Source organism: Miscanthus floridulus, chromosome 5 (assembly GCF_019320115.1).
Source record: "Miscanthus floridulus cultivar M001 chromosome 5, ASM1932011v1, whole genome shotgun sequence".
NCBI lineage: Eukaryota > Viridiplantae > Streptophyta > Magnoliopsida > Poales > Poaceae > Miscanthus > Miscanthus floridulus.
The window spans coordinates 13,609,732-13,629,947 of NC_089584.1; the positions used below are offsets into that span (position 1 = coordinate 13,609,732).

The following is a 20,216-nucleotide window of genomic DNA, read 5'->3' on the forward strand; positions in this document are numbered from 1 at the left end:
GGTGGGCGCTACGATCGGCGGTGGTGATGGTCGGAGGCCGCAGGCGCTGTCCCCGCCCACAGTTGATGCGAGCTCCGTTCCAGGGACTTCTGCTGTGGCCGGGATGTCGGAGGTCTAGGCTCTTTGTAGGACTTAGCTGTTTTGACTTGTATATTGTAGTCCAGTTGGACTCTTGTAAATAAAGTTTCTTTTGTTCTGAATGATTTTGTGGAAAATTTTAATCTTGCGTAGGTTCCAAATCGGGAGCCTGCGCAAGATGTTACGCCTTTGACTCTCTACAACGACGGTATTTATGTGAGCGAAGAGCTTTGGGAGTATTGGCGTTCAGCCTTTCCCCGCAGCGTTGCGTGCGATGTGTTTGAGTCAGTTAAGTTTGACATAGACGACGAGCGCGCTAGGTTTACTCGCGCGCTTGCTTAGCGTGGACCTCCGCCACAATAGTTTGGATTTTATTGTAAGTTTGTGTCCTGTAAGAATGCTACTTGATGTTTTATGGAATACAAAACAGGTTCACTTTCTTGATCGTTAAGGTCGGAGGCCTGTTTGGCCGAGGTTGTTTTTGCCTTGATGCCTGAATTTGTTCAGGTCTTCATCAAGGTCGGAGGCCTATTTGGCCAAGGTTGTTTTTGCCTTGATGCCTGAATCTGGTCAGGTCTTTGTCAAGGGTCGGAGGCCTATTTGGCCAAGGTGGTTTCTGCCTTGATGCCTAAATTTGGACAGGTCTTTGTCAAGGTCGAAGGCCTGTTTGGCCAAGGTGGTTTCTGCCTTGATGCCCGACTCTGGACAGGTCTTTGTAAAGGTCGAAGGCCTATTTGGCCATAGAGGTCGTTTCAAATTGCCAATGCCTGTGGCCGGCGCTTTGAAAGGACCTGTGCTTATTTTTGTTCACCGAATATTGCGGCGCCAGAGCTGGTCGCTTTCGGTTTTGGACTTTTCAAGTGTTCTTTTGGGGAATTACCTCTTTATACTTCTAGAGGATTTTTACATTGAGCCTACCTCGTTAAAAACCACACCTCTGCTTAGAGTTCCCCTGTGAGGAAAAGAGTACTTGCTCTTTTACATTTTTTGGGTTGAAGAAAAAAGAGCTGAAAGGTAAATGAACGGAGGGGCCTCCGCTTATTATTTGCGGAGGTTGCCCTTTGGTACATTGCCTAGATGTAGTATCTGCAGAGGCTATCAATATTCCAGGTGTGGGTTGTCGTGACACCTTCGCTGTCGGTCAAGTGGAAAGAGCCAGGGCGGCCTGCTGCCATTGCTGTGTATGGGCCTTCCCATTTCGGTTGCAGTTTGCCAACAAGTTATGTGTTGGGTTTTCTTCTGAGTACAAGGTCTCCGTGTTTTTTGTCTTTTCTTACCACCTGAGAGTCTCTCCACTTCTTGGTTTGGGACTGATATTTTGCAATGTTTTCGACTGCTTCCAGTCTTATGGCTTCTATTGTTTCTTTTGCATATTCTTCATCTTGCAACATTAGCTGTCTCGTTGTGCGGAGGCTTTCGTGCTTGATTTCTTCTGGCATCATGGCCTCTTCTCCATAAAGCAGTTTGAATGGTGTGAATCCTGTTGTTCTTGAGATAGATGGATTATGTGACCAAATCACTCTGGGTAATTCATCTACCCATTTTCCTTTGCGTAGGCCCAGCAATGTTTTTGATATTGCTGAAAACACTATTATGTTTGCTCTTTCCACAGCACCATTGGACTCTGGGTGGTATACTGAGGCGAAGGCTAGTTTTGTCCCAATACTTTTGCAGAATTCTTTGAAGTTCTCTGAATCGAATTATTTTCCATTGTCTACTATCAGAATCCTCGGTACACCCAATCTGCAAATGATGTTTGGCCAGAAGAATTTTCTGATAGTTTCTGAGGTTATCTTCACCAGCGGCTTTGCTTCTATCCATCTTGTAAAATATTCTACTGCCACTACTGTGAATCTATTTCCTGCTTGGGATGGTGGTAATGGGCCGACCAGGTCCATACCGCATCTTTGTAGCGGCCATGTCGGAGGTATAAGCTGGGTCTCCGATGATGGTTTTGACTGCCCAGGAGAGAATGTTTGGCATGCTTTGCATGTTCTGACTGTCTGCTCTGCATCTTGTATGTGTGTTGGCCAATAAAAGCCTTGCCTTATTGCCTTTGCTGATAATGCTCTAGAGCTAATGTGCGACCCGCAAATTCCTAAGTGTATTTCTTGAAGCAACTCTATGCCTTCGCTCTGCGATATGCATTTGAGGAGAGGCTGGACTACTCCTTTCTTGTATAGTACACCATCTATGATTGTGTAATTTCTTGCCCTGGCCTGTATTCTTGCTGCTTTTGCTTCATCTTCTTCGGTGGTTTTTCCTTCTAAGAATTCTGTTATCTCCTTTCTCCAATCTTCATTTTGTAGGTGTAGTATGGGCTTAGGTGCCTTAGATGTCTCTGTAGTTGTCGGAGACTTCAGGATCTGGTAAAAAGTGTTTGGTGGCAGTGGCAGGTTGTTTGCCGCAGCTTTTGCTAGTTCATCTGCCTCTACATTTTCTGATCTTGGGATGTGCTTCAGGGTGAAGCCCTCGAATCTCCGCTCCAAATTTCTGACAACGGATAGGTATTTGATGAGTTCTGGCTCTCTTGCTGTGTATTCTTTCTCTACTTGGCCAGTAACCACTTGAGAATCTGTTTTAACTGTCAATGTTTTTGCCCTATGGCCTTTGCTTTACTGAGTGCTAGGATCAGGCCTTCATATTCTGCTATGTTGTTTGTTGATTTGAACTCTAGCCTTGCTGCGTATTTCAGTCTGACGCTGGAGGGTGCCGTTAGGACGGCGGAGGCTCCTACTCCGGCTTGGCCCTAGGCTCCATCCGTGAATGCTATCCAGGCTTGAGTGGTTGGTTGTACCTTGGGCTCTATCGGAGGTGTCCAATCTGCTACAAAATCAGCTAGTGCTTGTGATTTGATTGCTATTCTGGGGACATACGAGATACCAAACTATGATAGCTCTATAGCCCATTTGCCTATTCTGCCAGAGGCTTCTTTGTTTCTGAGCAAGTCTTGCAGTGGCAGCGATGTTGGAACTGAGATTTCGTGGGCTTGGAAATACTGCTTTAGTTTTCTTGATGCCATCAACACTGCGTAGGCAACTTTTTCTACCTCAGTGTAGTTTAGCTTGGCTCCGTACAGTGCTTCTGAGATAAAATAAACTGGCTTTTGAGTTTTGCTTGATTCTTTTTCCAGCTCGTGAACTAAGACTACGCTGACTGCATGGTCGGAGGCCGCCACATATAGCAATAGGTGGCTGTCCGATTCTAGGACGGAGACCACTAGTGAGTTTGCCAGATACTCTTTCAAGTTATGAAATGCCTCCGACTGCTTGGACCCCCACTCGAAGTTGTCTCCACCCCTCAGGGCTTGGAAGAAGGGTAGGCTGCGTTCTGCTGATTTTGAGATGAATCTGTTGAGCGCTGCTATTCTTCCCATCAGCTTTTGCACTTATTTCTTGTTTTTGGGTTCTGCCATTGTCATTATTGCTCTGTTTTTGTCTGGGTTCGCTTTGATGCCTTCGCTGCTTATGATGTATCCGAGCATCTTCCCTTTTGTGACTCCAAATATACATTTTTCTAGGTTGAGGCGGAGGCCAGCTGTCCTGAGGTTGGCGAAGGTCTCTTGTAAGTCGGAGACATGATCATCCTTGTTCTTGCTCATGACCACTATGTCGTCGATGTAGGCTATGATGTTTCTATCTAGTTATGAGCCCAAAACTTCCTTTGTCATTCTGGCAAAGGTTGCTCCGGCATTTTTTAGGCCCTCCGGCATTCTGGTGTAGCAATATGTCCCGAATGGAGTGGTGAAACTTGTGTTATCTTTGTCTTCTTTTTTCATCCAGATTTGGTGATACCCAGAGAAACAGTCGAGGAGAGAAAACCTCTGGCATCTGGCTGCCTTGTCGATGGAGGCATCTATTCTTGGCAATGGGAAAGGGTCTTTTTTGCAAGCTTTGTTCAGATCTGTGAAATCTATGCACATTCTCATTTTGCCATTCTTCTTTGGTACCAGTACTACATTTGCAAGTCATTCTGAATACTTGACTTCCCTGATGACTTTTGCATCTAGCAATCTTTGCACCTCCGCCTTTGCTGCCAGGATTCTGTCCTCCGACATTTTTCTCTGTTTCTGCTTTCTTGGCCTCATGTTTTCATTGATATCCAGTTCATGCTGTATGATGTCCCTGCTGACTCCCTGGAGGTCAGAGGCTGACTAGGCGAAGATGTCTTTGTTTTTTTACTAGAGTTTCCATGAGCTCTTCCTCCTCTGCTTTGCTCAATTCTGAGCTGATTGTTACTTTTCTGTCTGGTAACTCCTTTTCTAGAGGGGTCACCTTTGTCTCTTCTTGACCTGCCATATTTGTTTTTCCTCTGGGCATATCCGGAGGCTCTAGTTCTTTGTCTGCCGACTCGACTGCATTGATGTTTCTTTAGGCTCTGTAGATTGCTTTTTCTATGTTTCTTGCTTCTTTATGGCTGCCTCGGACTGTGATAATACCATGGAGTGCTGGTATTTTCATGCACAGGTAGGCCATATGCAGGGTTGCGTTGAATTTGGTTGTGAATCCTCTGCCCAAGATGGCATTGTATGGGTAATATAGATCGACGACGTCGAAGGTTATGTATTCGGTTCTAGCATTTGCTTGGGTTCCAAACGACACTGGGAGTGATATCTTTCCTAGTGCTTGTATCTGCTTGCCTCTGAATCCTATCAAAGGGGATTCAGAGGGCTGTAGTTGATTCCTACTGAGCTTCATTTGGTCAAAGGTATTTGCAAAGATGATGTCTGCTGAACTGCCAGTGTCAATCAACACTCTGCTTATCTCCCATGCTGCTATGTTTGTCTTGATTACCATTACGTCTGTGTGAGGGTAGCTTTCTAGCTGGAGATCTTCTTCTGTGAAGGTGATTGGGACTCTGGACCAATCTGTGTATTTTGCTGGGCCTTGGACTGCTACGTTGTTTACCAGGCGGAGGTGATCCTTTTTCTGCTTTTTCATTTGAAACTCCATTGATGATCCTCCGGCGATTGGTAGTATCATGCCTATTGTTGGTAGTGCTCCATGAGGGTTGACTTGGTTTTCTGGGTTTGGCTCATTTTTTGGTGTTGGGGGTTGGTTGTGAGGTGGCGGCGGAGGCAGTTGCTGCATGTGCTGCTGTTGCGGTGGATGCTCGAACCTGCTTTGGTTTTGTGGCGGTTGGTTTGTTTCGAGGTAGGTTATGTGGGGAGGTTTTGGGTTTATGTAGGTCAGGCTTGCCTCCGACCTGTAGTTACCCGCCGGAGGCTGCTGCGAAGGCGCTGACCGCCATGCTAGTAGGAAGTTTGGGTAATAGGCAGAGGCCAGTTTGGAGGGATGTATTTGGTTTGCGTTTAGCGCTGGGTACATTGGGCAGTACTGCTGGTGGCCAGTTGTGTAGGTGGTGTTGACCTCTCTTGCGCTCTGCTGTGTCAAAGTTTGGGCAATCTGCTTGTTCTTCATCCTTTCCTGTGTCTCTTTTGTCTCTGGACAATCTTTGGTGCTGTGCCCTATGCTTTTGCCGTGAAAAACGCAATATGGCCTGCGTTGTTTCTGCTTGTGGTTTTTGTTACAGTTTTTGCCTTGGTAACCTTACCGACCTTGGTTCCTGGTCTGGGTCTCTGGCCCTGTTGGCGCTGCCAGTTGCCCTTGTTCGGGGTAAGGTTGACCCTCGATGCTTAGCACTTGCCCCTGGCCTGGTTTCTGATTTGATGCATTCTGGTTCGTATAGCTCTTCTGGGAGTTTTTGCTGCTGTTTTGCTGTCTGTTTTGACCCTGCTCCTCCAGCCTTTTCCGTAGGTCATTGTCTGATCTGCAGTATTTCTCGAACTCGTCATACAACTGCTGTATGGAAGTTGGTTTCTTTCTTGCTAGGTGTGCTGCAAACGGCCCGATTCGGAGGCCTTTGATCGCTGCTTCAATGGCGATCTCGTCTGGGATGTCTGGTGCCTTCGCCTTTAGTTGCACGAATTTTCGGAAGTAGTCATTTAGTGTCTCTCCCTGCATTTGCTTGCACTGGAACAGATCTGTGGATGTCAGCGACTATGCTGTTAGCCCCTTGAAATTTGCCAATATCTTGTCCCGGAGGTTTTCCCAAGAATAGACCGTGCTTGGTTTGAGCATGGAATACCAAGCCAATGCGTCACCTTCGGCAGCAATAACAAATGACTTTGCCAGGACGGCGTCGTCTCCGCCGGCGGAGGCTACTGCTGCCTCGTAACTCATAATAAACTGATGGGGGTCTGTCTTTCCGTTGAACTTTGGTAGTGTGATTGGCTTGTACGTCGTTGGCCATGGCGATTGTTGTATGCCTTCAGAGAGTGGGGACTTGGGATCGATAGGCCTCCGCATCACCTGAGATGGCATCGTGGTCGGGCTGATCACTGGCGGAGGTATGGTTGCAGTTGGTGTTGCTGCGGAGGCTGGGATTGCGGAGGTTGACGCTGGTACTGCATGCTGCATACTTAGCATCTCAGCATGTAGGACTACCAACTGCTGCCTTATTTCTGCTGCTTGTGCTGACGCTTGAGTAGCTTGCTGATTAGCTGTGAATGCTGCTGCCATTCTGTCCCTTTCTTGTTGCGCTCTTTGGAACTGTGCTTGCAGCTGTTGCAGTTCTTGCTCGAGTGTTGTGCCTGAATTTGGTTGGGCCTCCGGATCTTGAATCTCTGGATCTTGGGGTTCCGGTGGTTGACCTTGGGCATCTGCTCTGGTGTCATCCTCCGCTGATGAGGTTGCGTAGGTGCTACGAGTGGTGCGCCTAGGCCTTCCTCTCTGACCCGTGGTCGTTGCTGCTTGGTTGTGGTTTTTCTTTTCCCTGCCATCGTTGGTTTGCCTTGGCCAAACCACGGTGGGCGCCAATGTTGAGACTTGCGGTCTCAGACGGTGAGGAAGTGGTAGGGGCCTCCGCCCGATGAATGCAGTAATCGGGCGGAAGCTTTGGAAGGGTTGGCACTGCAAGTGGGCGTGTAAGGGAATGACACGTAATGCTGTGGTTTCATTGATACATTCACCAACCTCTCGGTACTGTTATAAGTGTTCCCTATTTATAGGGCTCAACTACCACTTTTACAGAGTTTACAATAGTACCCTTCGACTGCTACAGTATATTCTCGGAATATTCCACTACTCGCCTTTCCTCTCGGGGGTAATCTTATCATGCCGCCCTCAGGTACTGGGCCTGCGCGATCAGCCGGCCCATCAGGCCTCAGGATTCGGCGATGGGCCTTTGGACCTCCGCCGTCGGTCTTCGCCCCATCAGGCCTCAGGATTCGGCGAAGGTCCTTTAGGCCTCCGCCATCGGTCTCCGCCCCTGGGACGCCGAGGCCGCAGACCCCCGACGCCCAGTATTGCCGTCCTCCTGCTTGGGTCTCTGCCCCTATGAGCGGAGGCCGAACCGGCGCACCTGCGCCGTCCATGAGCGCCTTCCTCTGGTTACCTGCACACACACGTAGGTAACATTGGCACTTGATTAGCCTTGCAGCGGGGCGGCCTCCGCCCTCTCCGCCCGGAGACGCCTACGAGCTAACCGGGCAGAGGCTGCGCCAGGGTCACCGGCAGCGTCCTGCAAGCAGTCTGAGAAACCGTCATTTTTCTAGGTCTAGAGGCGTGGTAGCTAGGCCTTTGCTTAGGTAGTTGGTCGGAGACGTCTTTGCGAACTGCTGGCCGCGTAGGTCTCCGCCACTCTCGGAGGCCGTGTTACAACAGGGCCCCTCTAGATTGCCATAGTATGCATAAAGCCTGTTCAGCTGTGTAAGATTTCCTAGTGATGGAGGTATGAGGCCTGACAAGCTAGTGTTGTAAAGGCCCAACTCAACCAAGTTTTCTAGCCTACCAATGCTCTCCGGGATCGCTCCAAATATGGAGTTATTTGCCATCTCAAGTAATTTCAGACCAACCAAATTGCCGATGTCCGATGGAATAGCTCCAGAAATCCTATTGTCTCCCAGATAAAGAGTTTCGAGAGTCGTCGATAGGTTGGCGATTGAACCGGGCACTTTACCACTGAAAGAGTTGTTGCCAAGAATCAGATTCTGAAGCTGGCTGCAGTTCGTCAGGAAGGTGATGAACTCCCACCCTTGACTGTCGTTGGCTTGTAGCCTGTTGTCACCCAAGTCCAGGACAGTGAGACCTTGCAACTTCCCCAGAGCAGGAGGCACATGTCCAATAAATCCATTTCCTGCGAGGCCAAGTTCTATGAGAGCAGAGAGGTTGGAGACCGAAGGTGGGATAGCTCCACTGAACCGGTTGTAAGAGAAGCTAAGGGTTTCTATGCCAGGGAACCTGTCGCCAATATCAGCAGGGATAGTTCCAGACAGCATGTTGAATTCTACCCCGAAGTTCTTCAGCGATGACAGATTGTACAGGGACTGTGGAAGCACACCCAATAGGCTGTTCCCAAAGAGGAAAAGGGTCTGGAGGCCTCCAATGCTGCCAAGCTCATGTGGTACCGGACCCTCGAGTTGGTTGTCTGTCAGATCAAGGTAGTCCAGGGATGAAAGGTTACCTAGTGATCCTGGGATGGCGCCCGTCAGGCTGTTGTTGGCCAATAAGAGCCCCCGAAGATGCGTGAGCTTGTTGCCGAGCTCGACAGGGATGCGCCCATGGATTTGGTTGCTGCTGAGGCTCAACAGCAGTAAGCTGACGCTGTGGTCCCCTGATCGCCGGCGCCTATCGCCGGAGATGAGGAAGATGAACAGCTCCTGAGCTGAACTCTCACGCACGCGAACGCAGTGGAACACAAAGCACACAAAACACTGATTTTGGTGCCGCAACCGAGCAGCTTTTTCATGACTCTATTGCAAACTTAAATAGAAAGTACACAGGCCGATTTGGCCTTGACGATGAAACCTCCATGCCCCCACCATTGTCGCGCCATCCCACGACTCGGAGCATGCAGGCTTCGACGCGACGCGCAAGCCGCGGTCTCCGACTTGTCCGTGCCATCCCACGAACGAAACCACGGACGCGGTCACCACCACTACAGCTACAAAGAAGGAGAGCCGCTGCATGAACTGAGCATGCGTCTGGCCTGTACAAGACGCACCCGATCGAACCGGGTCCATTATTTGCTAAGAACTGAAAACACTAAACCTGGACTGAACAAACTGAATGAAAAACAACAATCTCCCCCTGAATGAAGTTTCGTTCAGCCCAGATTGACTACGCCAATCATCTCACGAAGCTCGCAGAACCTTGAACGCCTAAGCGCCTTCGTCATCAGATCGGCCAGCTGCTCCTGAGAGCTCGCGAACTCCAGCGAGATACTCCCTTTGCCGATGCATTCACGAATAAAATGGAATTTTGTATCAATATGCTTACTTCGATCATGCAGCACTGGGTTCTTGCTGAGTGCGATTGCCGACATGTTGTCCATCTTCAGTTGAGGCGTCTGAGGATCGTCGCCGGTGACATCCTTCAGGAGCCTCGTGAGCCACACCGCCTGGCATGCTGCTCCAGCACCGGCAATGTATTCCGCCTCGCAGGATGAGAGCGCCACCACCGGCTGTTTCTGGGACTGCCAGGCCACCGCCTTCTGTCCCAGGAAGAAGATGATGCCCGTCGTGCTCTTCCTGTCATCTGTATCCCCCCCAGGTCGCTATCACTGTAGCCGATCAGCCTGTTGTCGCCGTTGGACAGCTTGGGGTAGATGATGCCGTACTCAATTGTCCCGGCTATGTACCGAATCAAGTGCTTGACCGCCGCCATGTGCTCCTGCCTCGGCTTCTCCATGAAACGACTCACAAAGCCCACCGCGAACGAGATGTCCGGGCGAGTGTGAACCAAGTACCTGAGACTCCCCACCATGCTTCTGTACTCGGTGGCGTCGACCAACGCCGTCGTTCCCTCCTTCGAAAGCTTCAGGCGAGCTTCCATTGGAGTGCTGCAAGAGTTGCAACCGGCCATGTTCGCCTTCTGCAGCAACTTACAGGCATATGCCGCTTGCCCGAGCGTGATGGCAACCTTGGATTGCCTCACCTCGATGCCCAAGTAATAGGACAGCAACCCAAGGTCGCTCATCCTGAACAAGCGCAGCATCTCCGCCTTGAACTCCTCGACTCCACCCGCCTTGGCTCTGGTGATGATCAGGTCATCAACGTAGACACCGACCACCACCCGAGATTGCCCCGTGCCGCGGGTATACATGCCGTGCTCACTAGTGCACCGCGTGAAGCCGAGATCACATAGGCTAGCATCCAACTTCTGGTTCCACGCCCTTGGGGCCTGACGGAGCCCGTAGAGAGCCTTCTTAAGGCGCAGCACCTTGTTCTTGTGGCCGGCTGCAGTGAACCCCGGCGGTTGTTGAATGTAGACCTCCTCCGTGAGATCCCCATTTAGGAACGCTGACTTGACATCCATGTGATGAACAAGCCAACCCTCCTGAGCAGCTACGGCGAGCAACATTCTCACCGACTCCATCCTCGCCACTGGGGTGAACGCCTCCTCATAGTCGATGCCGGGCTTCTGGACATAGCCCTTGGCCACCAAGCGCGCCATGTGCTTCACGATCGCCCCTTGCTCGTCGCGCTTGATTTTGAACACCCATTTGAGCCCAATGGCCCGGTGTCCAGGTGGGAGGTCGACTAGAGTCTAGGTCTTGTTCTCCTCGATGGAACTGAGCTCGTCCATCATGGCCTTCTGCCACGCCTCATCACCACGTGCCTCTTCGAACGTGGATGGTTCTCCGTCGATGGTGAGAAGCAGCTCCCCCCCAAACTCACATGCAGCTTCTCCCAGGACTGGAGCGTTGCCGAGGACGTTGTCCACGGCGCGGAACCGTAGCGGCGCGTCGTCGGCGTCGTCGTCCAGCACCGGCTCCCCTGAGGGTGGAGAGACGAACTCCACGCCCGGTGATGCTCTTGGTGAAGGCGTGATGTGTGGTGTAGCGCCCTGTACTGGTGTCGCAGGCGATGCCGCGATACCCACTGTTGGCATCGAGGGTCCCGGCGAGGCAGACTCCGTGCCTGCTGGCGACTGTGGTTCATGTCCGCCGCCCAGAACGGACAACGTCACATACTCCACCGTGAACGGCTCCCCTGCCTCGGTGCTTGGCGCGTGGGCAGCAGCAGCTTCCCAGCTCCAGGGCCTACCTTCTTCGAACACTGCATCGCGCGAGATGCAAATGCGCTGTGTGCTCGGGTTATAGAACTTGTACGCCTTGGACCCCGGCTCATAGCCGATGAACACCATGGGAGTACTGTGGTCGTCCAGCTTGCGCAGGTGACCGCCGGCAACCTTCACGTGTGCTGTGCAACCGAAAGTGCGGAAGAAATGCATGGCTGGCTTAGTACCATACCAGACCTCATAGGGCGTCTTCCCATCTACACTCCGCATCGGCGACCGGTTCAGGATGAAGACGGCGGTGCAGACCGCCTCCCCCCAAAAATAGCCTGGCACGTTCATGCCCTTCATCATGCTCCGCGCCATCCCGAGCACTGACTGGTTCCGCCTCTCCACCATGCCGTTTTGCTGAGGCGTGTACGGCGTGGTGAGGTGGTGTTGCACGCCATGATCGGCGCAGTGCTCCTCGAACACCTGCGCCGTGAACTCCCCACCACGATCTGTGCGCAGCGTGCCCAGCTTCTTGCCTGACTCATTCTCCAGCCTCACCTGCAGTCGGACGATCGCCTCCATGGCCTGGTCCTTGCTCGCCAGCAGGACAAGCCACATATACCGGCTCCTGTCGTCCACGATGAGCAGGAACAGGCGCTTCCTGCCCGGTGTAGTCGGAGTGATAGGCCCGCACAGATCTGCGTGCATGAGCTCCAGCGATCTGGTGGTGCGGTACTTGCTCGCCGCCGGGAACGGCTGTCGACGTTGCTTCCCAGCGAGGCAGCTCTCACAGATTTGCTCGATGTGATCGATCTGTGGGAGTCCTCGCACCATGTCCTTCCTCGATAGCAGTTTTAGGCCCTGGAAGCCGAGATGGCCATACCTTGCATGCCACTTCCAGGCCACGTCGTCCGCGTGCGCCGCGAGGCATACCGGAGTACTGATGTTGCCGACGAGGATGTAGAGGCGGTTTTCCGAACGCAGCACCTTTGCCAGGAGTCGACGTCGCTGATCCCAGATCCGTAGGACGCCGTCCTCGATTAGCACCTTGTACTTGTCCTCGTCCAGTTGCCCAAGGCTGATGATGTTCGCCGTGAGCCTGGGGATGTAGTAGACACCCCCCAGCCTCTGGTGCTCCCCCGTCCAGCACCAATGCAGCATATTGATCGAAGGAATTTTCAAATCATGTATTGACCAAATAGATCGGACGAGGTCCGTGATCAGGGTACCTTGAGAGGAGAGAAGAGAGAGCGATGTGAAATCCAAATCCACAGGCCTTCAATCCTTGAACCAAGCCTTCTCCAATGCAATCTCCCTCTCGCTCTTTTCCTTGGTGAAATCCTTGGTCGCCCTAGGTGAGAAGAAGGGTGTCGTCTGGTTGGTTTGGAGGAGGCAAGTCTGTTTGGGCCGAAGGGGTATGCTCTGTTTTTATAGTCCCGCTCATACCGGACACGTTCGGGAGAATACCGGACACGTCCGGTATTCATGGGCTGGCCCAAATTATTCCAAAATGTGTTTTGTCTCTTCCAATCCCTTTCTCTGTTGTTGCTCAGTCCAAAAAGGTGTATGATCTTGATCCAAGCCGAGTACTATCACTTTGCTTATCGAATGCCATCAATTTATTTTCTCTCTTCCAAATATATGGCATAATCAATAATTTGCTTGCTTGAGAGAGATAAAGTGAGACAAAGTAGATTGTGGACTTAGGAAGACCATGTCATGTGTGATTAGCAGATCAAACAATCAAGGAGAGCTATAATCACCACATGACAGGGCTAGGTCGCAAAGACCAAGATTCAAATAGTTTTTCAAATTCACACCACCTACATATGCTAGTTATGGGTTTTGAAAAACATCTCTCCTATGTCACACAAATGTACATTCTAACATGTAAAGGGCCTTAGATGCACTTACAATACATGTATGTAAAAACATACCTTTGCCTTGAGCCCACAAGAATACCACTAAGAAGACACATGGCATGATAATCTTTATGTTGACCTTGATTGCCAAGTAATCATGCTTGATACAAATTCAATTTTTCATCCAAAGGACTACAAAGAGTGCTAGATAAATTTGTTAGTCCACAATGGTGCAAAATGGAAATTTAGCTCCCCCTAAATAAGTGCTTCAAGTATTTTGAATGACTTTCAACAAGCACTTTTATTCTAATAAGAAATTGAGAGCCAATTTTCATTTTGACCATAAACCAAATAAGATTGCCATAGTTAAAAGTGAGTTTAAGAGATGCTCACAATCCACTTAGATTTGATAAAACACAAGCTTCTGAGTAAGTTAGGGATATATAAAAAAAATTATGGATCGAATACTCAGTTGGAAAACAATTAGTGTTCTGGTCCATGCAATACCAGACATGTCCGGTAGTATACCGGACACGTCCGGAATACACAGAACGGAAACACTGACTTTCTGTCCCTGGCCATACCGGACACGTCCGATAGTAATACCGGACACGTCCGATAGGTGAAAGACAGAACCAATTAAGTTGCTGCTTGTGATTCTTTGTTTTAACTGTAATATCTATTTATTGTATACTTGCATCTCAACAAATAAGTTACTCTACTAGAGAGCTAATAAAAGCATCATATGGCAAACATGATAAATCTCAAGTGAAATTAACTAGCCACTTTCATTATTTCACAAATGTACCTATTTGTGAACTATAGAACATGAAATGAACAAGGTGGCTATCCTAAAAGGTTTAGGTACTTGTTACCAATGGTGAGGATGAAATATATGAGATGTTCATTGAATTATCTTTGGGTCAACCATATAAGGGATTAAGATAAGAATTGGTTGATAGATTGAGTGAATATAGTCAAATTGCTTGCTCAACCACCCCGAAACCTTCATCTCATCACCAAGTACCTACATCATTAACCTAAGCACACTTTGGTACCCAACTCTTGTTGGGTCCTTTTAAGTTAGTCAACAAGTGCTTAGGCACCCAAATGGCTTTAGCGTTAGTTTGTGGTGAACACATCACCTTACTAGTGCTAACTCCATTTGTGGTCTTCCTAAGCATATCATTATAAACAAATGTATTTGGCTTAGGAGTTTTACCATTTGGGCATTCATAGCTTAGATGCCCCTTTCTTCTACAAGCATAGCATATGCGGCCTTTGTGTGCTCTATGCTTGCTTTGCTTGTATGGACATCTATCAACCTTGTGGCCCATCTCATTGCACCCATAGCATCTTCTTGTTGCAACTTGGGCTTTCTTTCTTGCCTCTTTGTACATTGGGCATTTCTTGGTAGAAGCCTTTTGATTTGCAGCTTCAACCTTGTCGGCCCAACTCTTGTGTGGACACATAGCCCACTCATGTCCATACAATCCACAACCATAGCACATCCTTTTTCCATGTTTCTTGCTCTTGGTTGTGTTGGTCTTGCTTGAGATGTGATTCTTTTGTTGGGCTTTGGAGGAAGCAAGGTTTGAACCCTTCTCAAGCTTCTTCACCATGTTATCACGGTTATCTTGAGAAGGTTGTGCTTTCTCCTTACCCTTCAACCGAATCACATCTTTCTTTAAGCTTTGCACTTCTTCTTTGAGCTCTATGTTTTCTATAAGATTTAGCTCAATCGAAGATTGGCTTGCTTGAGTAGCACATTCATTAGTACAAGAAATATTTAATTGAGATGGTGTACTAGTGAGCGGATGTATGAGAGGTTGAGAGAATTTTACCGATGTAATCACAACCTCATGAGCCACCTCAAGCATGATGCTTGATTCTACTACTTCCTCATGAGAGCACTTTAGATGAACATAATTTGCTTGTAGCTCATTATACTTGCTTGATAGTTCATCTAGCCTTGCCTTGAGCTCAAAGTTTTCCTTCTCTAGTTGTGAAACACTAGAAGAGGAGTTAGTAACTAAAGCATGCTCAATTGACAATTTTTCATACCTCTCATTTATTGCCTTTAGCTCTTGCAATTTGGAAATGAGAAACTTTTCTTGATTTTGAAGCGATTGCTCTTGCTTCTCAATCTCTTCTTCAAGCTCATCATTCTTTTCAACTATCTTCATGATGATGAACTTGTCTTTATGGTTGAGATGATCAAGGTTGTAGTTGTCTTCAACTTCAATATCACTCTTATCTTGATCATCCACTTGAGCCTTCTCCTTTTCTTGATCTTTCTTGTTACTCTTCTTCTTGCTTTTCTTGGCCATGAGACACAAGTGATGAGTATCATGAGATACTGAGATTGACTCATCACTTGGTTGCCATCGGGCTTGAGCATCGTCGCAAACAGCTGCTTGCTGGTCTGCTGCCTCGGCCATACCGGACACGTCCGGCAGGCATACCGGACACGTTCGGCAGGCATACCGGACACGTCCGGTATATGCAGGCAGACAGCAGGTCATGCGCTGCTTGCACTTCTTGCTCCGGCTCGGCACTCTTGAGGTCTTGTGAGGCTTCTTCGCTGTATGAAGACACAATGGACATACTTTCCATTGACTCGATCTCAAGTGCATCATCACATTTGGATTTTCCATTTAAATCAAAAAGTCTAGTCCAAATGAGATGAGCACTCTCCGAAGGTGGTTGTCCATTGAATATTGCCTCATCTTGAACCTCTACACTTAATGTACTCAAAATGACATTAATAGCTTGAGCATTGAGTTGCACGCATATCTCTTCCTCTTTTGACAAATTTTTGTAGTTGCTCCAATCAACTATAGGAAGAGGTATGCTTGTATCCACAATATGCTCAACAAGAGGACTAATATCTCTAAAAGCATTGAGTACATTAATTGACCAAGGTAGAAAGTTTGAACCATTATTTTGGAGAAGCACCGGCTCCAACTCGATAGGCGTCGACATCCTTTTCTCACGGCGGTGAAGCTTTAGGTGAGAACCTTGCTCTGATACCAATTGAAAGGACCTAGGATGCCGCCTAGAGGGGGGTGAATAAGCGTTTCTGAAAATTAACACCTTTAAATGCGGAAACAATTAGAAAGGGGAGTTTCCAAAATGGAAACTCCAAATTAAGAGTACTACCACCCCTCACAAGTTAGCCACAAAGTAAACAAGGTATAAAGAATATATCTAGAAGCTACAACCCTGTAACACCAAGTTAGAACACAGAATAAATATTTTCAGTGCAGGCAGGAAATACCGGACGTGTCCGGTATACACGATTTCTGCAGATCGGCTCCGAACTTGCTCCTTTTGATTTCTATCTTCAAACCAAACTGCAGGCACCTAATGGAGATGACAAAATACACAGAGAACCTGCAGAATAGCTAGAGCAACACAAATATCAAATGAAATACGAATTTAGACACGATATTTGTTTTACCGAAGTTCGGACTCGTTCGAGTCCTACTCTCCGTTGAGGGGGCTGCGGGCGACCCAGCGAAGGTTAGCCCTAGAGGGTACCACGAAGGTCACTCTAGCCGGAGTCTTTTCCAACTCCTTTTCCTCCTTCCACTAATTTGATTCCGAGGCAGCGGAATCGACCGTTACAAACTTTCCGAAGCAACCACAATCTCTCGGTTGCTCTCCGGCGACGCCTAGCCGTCTAGGACCGAAGAGTCCAAGAGTAACAAATGCAAATCACGAGATTGACAATATGCACAAGTGCTCAAGTGGTGGCTTGCTCTCTTTTTCAAATTCTCTCTTAACCCACAAATTGATTTTGCAATTTGGATCACACACTCACTAAGAGAGGGTTTAGGAGAGTTGGCAAGGCTCAAAAACGTGTGTCTATCTCAGCAGAATCAGCAGCCTCCAAAGGTGGAGGCTTGGGGGTATTTATAGCCCCCTTGAAAAACTAGCCGTTTTATAGCCGTTGCAATACCGGACACGTCCGGTAAGCATACCGGACACGTCCGGTATGACTCATACTGCACCAACGGTAACTAAGTTACAGTGAAGTTGTGAGGCGTCGGAACTCCCGAAGAACGCCGGGACTTCCGACCGTCGGAACTCCTGACACAAGTCGGAACCCCCGACCCTCAGTAATTTTGAAAAACATGTAACTGAGTTAAAGTTAGTGAGGTGTCGGAACTCCCGACATATGTCAGAACTCCCGACCATCGGAACTCCCGACTTACGTCGGAACTCCCGACCCTCACGGCTTTTGAAAACTAGCCGTTGGCTTCTGGTCATCCATACCGGACACGTCCGGTATGAATACCGGACACGTCCGGTATGACCAGGACAGTGAACCCTCCAAGTCGGTCGAAATGCGACACGTCGGGACTCCCGACCCATGCCGGGACTCCCGACCGTCGGAACTCCCGACCTACATCGGAACTCCCGACTAACCAACCCGAGAACAATAATTTTACAGTTGCTGGACAAATACCGGACACGTCCGGTACGAATACCGGACGCGTCCGGTATTGCCAGACCAGCAACGAATCAGTCAGCTCTTTTGTCGCTCAAATTCTCAAAACTCACATGGGTTGGCTTGAGCACTTATGAAACATTATCTATCAACATGATGCATCCCTCTTAATAGTACGGCATACCTATTAAACTCAAGATAAATGGGAATATGAATTTGTACCACTTGAGTTGTTCTTTTTGAATTGATGCCGTCCCTTCCAATCTTCATCAAGTAAGGGTGCTAACATGTTGATGTTGATCTTTTCACTTGAGCATAGCCATCTTGAGCATGTGACTTGATTCCATTCATTAAGTTTGAATAATCCCAAATGTATCAAGTCACTTCCATCAAATACTTCATTATAGATTTGATTCTTCACATCAATATGACCATCTTAGCTTGATTAGTACCTCAACTAAATGCAAGTACTTTCTTCTTCACCCTAGCTAGGTTCTTCGGCCGCCAAGCCGTCGCTTGCCCTTCACCCTTGCTTAGTACCTCGAAGCATTTCCTTGCTATCTTCACCATTTCAAGCCATCAAGTCACATCTTGTTGTTGAATCATCCATTCATATGTATTGTTATCTTTTTCATTTTTATTTAGCAAGCTTCAAATATGAGATCATTCCATATGCAATCCCTCATGTCTCATTAACTAATAATCACGAGCTTGCTTTCACATAATACATGGAAATCCCACAAGAAATAAGCCTTCACATGAATTCCATTTGCATTGTTGTCTTGTGCTTAAACTAGATTGTTTATACAACAACACATCATTTTGGCTTTCATTAAGTGCCTGTGAGATAACCTATTACCTGTTCACACTTAGCAAACGGGTTAGTCCTTTAATCACGTTGTCATTCAATCATCCAAAACCCACTAAAGGGCTAGATGCACTTTCAGAGACGCCGCTTGCCCTTCTTGCCGTCGCCGCCAGTGGATTGCTTGGAGCCTCCTGCGCTCCTGCGACCCTGGGGCGGGCCGCCACCACGGCCGTGTCGCTGGTTTGAAGCCGGTGGGCGTCCGCCTCCTAACGCGCCCTCGCCGGTGATCTGCAGCCGCGACATCACCTTGGCCACGAGCTCATCCTCGGTGAGGTTGAGCCTCGCCGTGGCTCCGCCTCCGCCGCTGGTGAGGCCATAGCGCTCCTCGGCCGCCTTGAGCCTCCCGATCAATTCCTCCACAGAGATCTGATCGAGATCGAGCAGGGTCTCGATAGCCATCACAATCTGCGCGTACCTTGGCGGTGTGGCCTGCAGAAACTTGCGGATTACTTCTGGCTCCGGGTACGCGGCGCCAAGAACCTCGAGCTGATTCGCGAGATCAGCGATGCGGACGCCGAATTCGTCCACCGTCTCCCCATCCTTGAACCTGAGATCTTGGAACTGGCGCCGGAGCGTGTTGGCCTTCGCCTGGCGTACACGGTCGACGCCGAGGTGCATCTTCTTGATCGCATCCCACGCCGCCTTCGCAGTGGCCTTGCTGGCCATGCTGCCGTGTAGCTCCTCCGGAAGCCCCAGCGTGATCGCCTCCAGCGCGTTCCGATCGTCGACGAAGTCCGCCGTGCCGACATTCACGGCCTCCCACAAACTCCGCGCCTGGAGCTTGAGTTTCATGAGCGCCGCCCATGAGTAGTAGTTGGTTTTGGTGAGAAGGGGATACTTGTGTTTCCCGGTCTCCTCACGCACGACCCGGTGGATCACCAGGCCGCGATCGCCATCGCCGCCGCTGCCCGAACTGCCCGTGCCGTGACTCCCGCGTCGCGGCGAGGACGAGCGGTTCCTCCGTCGATCCATGAAGGCAACAGCAATCGCACGGTCGCGCGTCCACCGACGGAACCTGGCGCTCTGATACCAATTGTGGTCCCCTGATCGCCGGCGCCTATCGCCGGAGATGAGGAAGATGAACAGCTCCTGAGCTGAACTCTCACGCACGCGAACGCAGTGGAACACAAAGCACACAAAACACTGATTTTGGTGCCGCAACCGAGCAGCTTTTTCATGACTCTATTGCAAACTTAAATAGAAAGTATCCCCTCCGATATGGCCTTGACGATGAAACCTCCACGCCCCCACCATTGTCGCGCCATCCCACGACTCGGAGCATGCAGGCTTCGACGCGACGCGCAAGCCGCGGTCTCCGACTTGTCCGTGCCATCCCACGAACGAAACCACGGACGCGGTCACCACCACTACAGCTACAAAGAAGGAGAGCCGCTGCATGAACTGAGCGTGCGTCTGGCCTGTACAAGACGCACCCGATCGAACCGGGTCCATTATTTGCTAAGAACTGAAAACACTAAACCTGGACTGAACAAACTGAATGAAAAACAACAGACGCAGGAGCTGAGGTTGGCGGGCAGCGTGCCGGAGAACGCATTGTAGCTCAGGTCCAGCGCCTGCAGACGCGCTAGGCGGCCAATGCTCTCCGGGATCTCCCCCTGGAACCAGTTGGAGCTCAGGTTCAGCGTCCGCAGGAACGTGAGGTTCCCGATGGCCGGGGAGAGCGCGCCGGCGAGCCCGTAGGAGGGCAGGCTCAGCGACACCACCTGGCCGCCGCCGCTGCACGCCACGCCTTCCCATCTGCAGACGCCGGTGCTGGCGTTCCAGGAGGCCAGCACACCGGAACTGCTGCTGCCAGCGAGCTCAGCCTTGAAAGCGAGCAGAGAACTGGCCTCGTCGCTGGCACTGCCGTGCGTTCCCCTGGAGGCCATTGCAATCATGACGAAGGTGGCGGCGCGCAGCAATCTCATGACACGCATTGCCAT

General features: G+C 49.7%; 1 pseudogene; it reads right to left on the reverse strand.

Annotated features, from left to right (window-relative positions):
• LOC136449549 (probable LRR receptor-like serine/threonine-protein kinase At3g47570) overlaps positions 1–20,216 on the reverse strand; it is a 28,979-nt pseudogene extending 8,763 nt beyond the window's left edge.